General features: G+C 38.2%; 1 protein-coding gene across 1 annotated transcript in view; it reads right to left on the reverse strand.

Moving 5' to 3' along the window:
• LOC117419400 (parathyroid hormone-related protein-like) overlaps window positions 1-6,576 on the reverse strand; it is a 33,648-nt gene extending 27,072 nt beyond the window's left edge. Inside the window, exon 1 of the mRNA XM_034032120.2 lies at window positions 6,276-6,576. The gene's annotated coding sequence lies outside the window, so the exon portion shown is untranslated. The remainder of the gene's footprint in view (window positions 1-6,275) is intronic.
• Window positions 6,577-6,838: the final 262 nt, after the last annotated feature.

Consider the following 6,838-nt stretch of genomic DNA (forward strand, 5'->3'; position numbering starts at 1 on the left):
TACCTTATGAATATTGGAAAGCAGAGCGCATGCAGGTTTAAAGTTTGGCGCCTTGCCACTTCTTGTGTTTTGAATTTGAATTTCATTTGAAAACTATTTGGTGTTTTTCTCATCAACTGTAAAGACAGCTCCCGTATATAACTGCTTGTTTTTTTCACATAAAAATGTGTTAACAAATAACAAGTAGATAAAAACATGTTTATAGCTGAATTGAGAGCTAGAGCATTTCATTGCAATCTAAGCAAGATGATAGCTAAATCAAGCTATATACATTCAATCTTTCTAACAGAGCCAAACCAGTGACAGACAGGCACACTAACCCTGCATCCAGTCCTGCGTTTCAGAACAGCCCCTGATGAAATGTAGTACAGTAAATAAACAGGAGCCCTCACACTCTTGCACATATCAAGAGAATGGCTTTTCCAATTATGATGACATTTGCTGAGGACCTTCTTCACAGTTTATTTAGTATATCAACTGGGGGACTATTGAGGCAGACTGTCTCTGTCTGTCTGTATTTTATAGATATATGTATAGAGAATAATAGAAGGTTATTGATCGTATCAAAGTATGAAAATATAGGTTTTCTGTCTGTCCAACCCACTGTCCGTCTGTATATTTTTCACAGATCAGAATCTTTTTTTTTTTTTAAATGACCTGTCTGTCACACTGTCATTTGAACAGAAATCAATAACACTGTAAATACCTAAACAAGTACCGGGTGCAGGGCTAGTCGGGTTTCAAGCCTTTAGCCGTACCATTAGGTCAAAGAATTGCCCACCAAACCTGAGTGAGCAGTGACAGGCATTGTGTAGTTTGTCACCATTGGGTAGGGTTACCACATGACCCCATGTCCACTAGGAATGTTTGGGCAGTCTAAGGTTTTCAACTCACACCCCAATGCATTCTGGTAAGTGTAGTCCTGCTGTAAAAGGTACCCAAAACAGATAAAACATACCAGAATGCATTATGATGCGGGTTGAAAAGCCTGAACTGTCATGGTGTACATGGAGTCATATGGTAACCCTACTATTGAATCACAGGCCGGTATACACATAATTTCTATAGGCACTCTGCTGTCACTAAGCAAAGAGAAACAGAGATGCCACCAAACTGGCAGGAATTCAGTTTGCAGTGGTCAGTATTTTACAGATAATACATGCCTATGAGTTTTAAAACTATTAATTTATTTTAGTTACTAAGCCGGCACAGAGGACTTTTTAGGCAGATTACAATGATCTAGTTATTACCCCCACTGCGATATCATAATACCTTAGAAGAAATCTTAGCTGTTCACAGCTTTGCCAGCAATAGCAATGCTATTGGTGTCGAACAAGTACTGCTCAGAAGTCTGGACCTGATAACAAACTTGCGCTGATATGGTACAATGGCACTCCAGTCGATAACCTGTATGTATTGGTTTATACGTTTTTGATATGACGAGTATGTCAAAATGACAGCATTGCCATTGTAGCTGCCTTTGTGCTACCATTGCCCCTTAGTTTCTGAATAAGCACTGTGCCACTATATTGACCCTTAGTCTCTGAACCTATATTGTACTGCTAATACATTGGCAGTTTTGAGTAAACCTGAAATTTTTATGTCTTTTCCCCCTGCTACCTGTATTCATAATTGGACATCTAAAATGTATCTGTTACCATTTAATATCTAATTATGCTTCCTTACCATAGCATTTCCCACGACAGAACTGAAGGTCATCCTCCAATCCCATCGCCAAGCCAATCTCCTCTTTACACACATGCCAGTGAGCTACCCAGCTCTGGTGCCTCACAGGCCAGGAAGGCCGTGCCTTTACCAGGTGAGCCAGTAAAGGACCCAACATCATTATTTTGTGAGCAAGCTGTTCTGAAGCTCTGTAATATGCCCGAGCTGCTTTTCAGTCAAACATTTGTACATTTTAGTGCAAGCACTGTAAAATATGATAGCTCCAAGGTAAAGCCATCATGTTTTAGCATCAAGATTTCAATGATGTTCCAAGTTTTTAAGGCGATAATGGGATTTGGGAGCTGAAAGATATTGATGAGGGATCTAGAAAAGTTGAGCCACATAATACACAAAGAATGTGGCTCAGTTGGTTGAAACATTGCTGGATATTAATGCTTCCATGGTTTAACCAATCAAAGCACTCAATGTGGTTTTACATTTTTACTTATATGAGAGGCTTTTTAGAACCTTGCTACACAAAGCTCCCTGTTTCAATGATCCAAAATGTAATTGCCCCCCTCCCACTAAGATTAATAGAAAAGACCCAGTAGACTACAATGTACACCTTTTAAACGTCCTACTGAACTTTAACACCATATTATGACCACACACTGGGATAAATCATGTGTGGTAAACTAATGCTTCAACATTTATGGAAATGTGTTCTGGTGGGTAGAATTACCGGTAGGTACTGGCCAGTAAATATTAAAAAGGGAGCAAATAGTAATCAGTCACCTAATATGTGTAATTTTCATGCCCAGAACTTAAATGGATTATTAATGAAATATGACAAAAACATACGTCGCTGCTTATCAAAGCTTGGTTTCATCTTTCTGTATAATTGTTCTTGAAAGCCCTGGCATGCTGTTTAATTAGCACAATGTTATTTCAGTAATGTGACATGCACTTGCTCAACATTCACATCTGGGGAAGCTTTTGCAAAAATTGCAAACTGTATGCAACCTCACTCTGGATGTAAAAAGACTTTATTAAGATAATTAATAGATGGTATTTCTAAGGAGTGCTACCTATGTACCTGTCTGACTACTGTATCTATCTATCTATATGCAGGGATATAGTGATATTTAAATGCTGAGATATGTAGCATCAAATAACTTTCTCATAGGTGGTGGTCCTGAAAGAATATTTTTCTTACCGGATCTCATTTTAGAATCAATCTTGTATTTATTCAGGTTTAAACTTTTATACATAGTACTTGTTACATAAACAGAATAGTGCCGGGGATCATCCGGGTTATTTGGTTATCCTTATTTGTGGAATAACTACAGCACTGTAGCATTCTGTATTTATGCATCTTCATATGAAATAAATATATTTATTTTTTATTACCGTAATTGTGTGTATTATAAATAGGTTAAGTAGGTGACAAATTATCTCCTGTAGTGTCTCTTATTTTAAAAGTGTTTAGTGGCTGGAATAGAGTATTTAGGGTTGTAATGTAAAGGCAATCGCGTACCTCTCCTTCCCCACTGTCTTCCGTATTGTCTGCTTTTTGCAATTTCCAACTCCCATTGAAAATAATGCTTTCACATTGAGCTGGAAAAAAATACCTCATATAATTCCATTCTGCAAAGTCTACTTTACCTGCATGTAAACAGGTAAAAAAACTACTTTCCTGGCAGAGAACGTGTAATATCTGCCAGGAAAGCTGGTTTTGATTTGTAGTAAATTACTGTGTTTGGCACGGAGCACAGCATGCACAAAAACAGTCAGCTTTTTTTTCGGCTTACTTATTTTATCCCACACAACCCCCCCCCCCCCCCCCCCTTCCCCCCATCCCCTCCCGTATGCAGGTCCGATTGTGTCGTTACTTTTTCACACACTGGCGAACCCACACAGTTGCACAGTGTTGTAGTGCAGTTAGAATGTACATTAAGAGCTGGACCTTAATTGGTTTAGACAATGTTCTTGGAAAAATAAGGATTCTAGTCTATGGTTAAATGGCCACCCAGACAAAAATATCTGCTAGAGGGTTCAGTTTTAATGCGGGAGGGTTCAGTTTTAATGCGGGAGGGTTCAGTTTTAATGTGGGAGGGTTCAGTTTTAATGCAGGAGGGTTCAGTTTTAATGCAGGAGGGTTCAGTTTTAATGCCGGAGGGTTCAGTTTTAATGCGGGAGGGTTCAGTTTTAATACCGGAGGGTTCAGTTTTAATGCTGGAGGGTTCAGTTTTAATGCGGGAGGGTTCAGTTTTAATGCGGGAGGGTTCGGTTTTAATGCGGGAGGGTTCAGTTTTAATGCTGGAGGGTTCAGTTTTATTGCTGGAGGGTTCAGTTTTAATGCGGGAGGGTTCAGTTTTATTGCGGGAGGGTTCCGTTTTAATGCGGGAGGGTTCCGTTTTAATGCGGGAGGGTTCAGTTTTAATGCTGGAGGGTTCATTTTTAATGCTGGAGGGTTCATTTTTAATGCCGGAGGGTTCAGTTTTAATGCGGGAGGGTTCAGTTTTAATGCGGGAGGGTTCAGTTTTAATGCCGGAGGGTTCAGTTTTAATGCCGGAGGGTTCAGTTTTAATGCCGGAGGGTTCAGTTTTAATGCGGGAGGGTTCAGTTTTAATGCGGGAGGGTTCAGTTTTAATGCTGGAGGGTTCAGTTTTATTGCTGGAGGGTTCAGTTTTAATGCGGGAGGTTTCAGTTTTAATGCGGGAGGGTTCAGTTTTAATGCGGGAGGGTTCAGTTTTAATGCCGGAGGGTTCAGTTTTAATGCCGGAGGGTTCAGTTTTAATGCAGGAGGGTTCGGTTTTAATGCAGGAGGGTTCAGTTTTAATGCGGGAGGGTTCCGTTTTAATGTGGGAGGGTTCAGTTTTAATGCAGGAGGGTTCAGTTTTAATGCCGGAGGGTTCAGTTTTAATGCCGGAGGGTTCAGTTTTAATGCTGGAGGGTTCCGTTTTAATGCGGGAGGGTTCAGTTTTAATGCAGGAGGGTTCAGTTTTAATGCGGGAGGGTTCAGTTTTAATGTGGGAGGGTTCAGTTTTAATGCCGGAGGGTTCAGTTTTAATGCCGGAGGGTTCAGTTTTAATGCCGGAGGGTTCAGTTTTAATGCTGGAGGGTTCAGTTTTATTGCTGGAGGGTTCGGTTTTAATGCTGAAGCTGCCATAATAAAGTACACTTACTGCACTGTATTGGGTTATGTTGCTTTTCAGCGGTAGCCTTGTGGCTAACGGCACCCTCCTTTACTGGCCACCATTCACCTTTTCCTTACTGCAAGCTCTTTGGCTATTGAACTGTTTTGGCAGCAGATTGTGCTTGTATTCTAGTAAGAGGATTTCATACCTGTATGTTGTGGTTTTGGCTTTCAGCTGCAGGTTTGTATTCAGTCAGGATGAGCCTCTAGCTTTACTGGTCCTGTCATGAAATGTGGACAAGGCTGAGCTAAGGGAATGTAATGCTGTCAACTCACACAGTGCTATTATCTTTTATCGTCTGTGTGCCGGCCAGCCTGCAAGCCTGTCTGTCTGTATGTCTGCCTCTACTAATATACAGAATTAAGATAGATTTACGAGTCATACCTATCTTCCTGATTGTCTATTTATCTATTTATGTCTAAGTGGGGATACAGTGATATTTATGTATCTTCATGTCCAAAATATCTAATACTTTTCTTAACTAAAGATTAACATGTTTTGCTTAGTATTTTTTGTCAAAATTAATAAATCCATTCAAATCCTTTGGCATTTACTGCTAGTCATTAATCTTTATGCCAGATTTCACACTTAGAAACTGCAGAGTTTATTGAATTGGATAGCTTCCAATTAAAAAAAATAATTTTGCCATAAGTTTTTACTTTCCCCTGTGGTATTTCTAGGTTGCTTTTAACATGCTGGTCAGCTTTTAAACATAAATGATGTTATTTGACATTTAAAAAGAAAACTCAAATCACATTTTAAAGACAGCTGGTATAACTTGCAATGCCCCTTTAAACTAATGTAGGAAGTATTTTTATTTATATTATAGAGTATTTGTATGTATCATTTTGAAGCATAGCAAGTAAAAAAGCAACCACAAATACAAACTGAATTTATGTAAAATAATTCCACCTGGGCTTCAGTATCATTGAATTCTCATTCAATTGTAAGTTTGCTCGCTCTTTCTTTCTTTCTTTCTTTCTTTCTTTCTTTCTTTCTTTCTTTCTTTCTGTCACTAAATGTTTATTTTAAAAAAAAACTTCTATAACTTTTTTTTAATAAAAGTACCTTTAAAAATGTGATTTCATTCCATTAGAACAATCTCATTCAAATGTATTATAACAAACTCTAGGAACACACACACACACACACACACACACACACACACTATATATATATATATATATATATATATATATATATATATATATATATCTTTTATTTTCAGGACGTTTCTGGTAAAAGCCCTTCTTCGGCTTACTTTTCTTTCTACACAGCTGAAGAGGGGCTTTTGTCTGAAACATTTTTAATCATTTAAACCTTTTATGTACATCCAAAAAAAACTTTTCTTTTTTTCATTTTCATTTTCAAACATATATATATAGTAACATGAAGAAGAAAAAAACTTACAGACACAGGCTCTATATAATGTTCTATAAACTGGAGTCTTCTCTTAGTTTATAGCTTCATTCCTCCTCTTGATTTACAATCCAGGGATGGCTTTCCAAGACTTGAACTGGCAGAAAAAATGCTTGATCTTCTTTTCAATCTGTTCCAAATACTTTTTAAACAGCTTTTAATTAAGTCAAGCCCTATGCAAAGAAACAAGCCTCTGTAGATATGCTATGCTTATCTCAAAGCTCTTTTGTCTGCTTTAATTCTAAAGAAAGTTAGATCTTCAAAATTTATACAAGGTTAAACCCTATTTCTGACATCATGAGCCTGTCATCACGACTCACGGGTGCAGACACTCTGAGTATAATCACACACACAGATTTAATCAAGATATCATTTATTGCCTAACAATGAGGAATTTTGCCAATGGGGCTGAATTTTTTTTTCTCACTTGACATCAAAAACATCCCACATTGTACAAGTTTGGGTGTGTGTGTACGCCTCTGTACAAATGAGGATATCCCCGCAGTGATAGGGCGATATGGAAATTGGGGGGCCTGACTTCACAGGTTTTGATT

Source organism: Acipenser ruthenus, chromosome 14 (assembly GCF_902713425.1).
Source record: "Acipenser ruthenus chromosome 14, fAciRut3.2 maternal haplotype, whole genome shotgun sequence".
In the NCBI taxonomy this organism is placed as follows: domain Eukaryota; kingdom Metazoa; phylum Chordata; class Actinopteri; order Acipenseriformes; family Acipenseridae; genus Acipenser; species Acipenser ruthenus.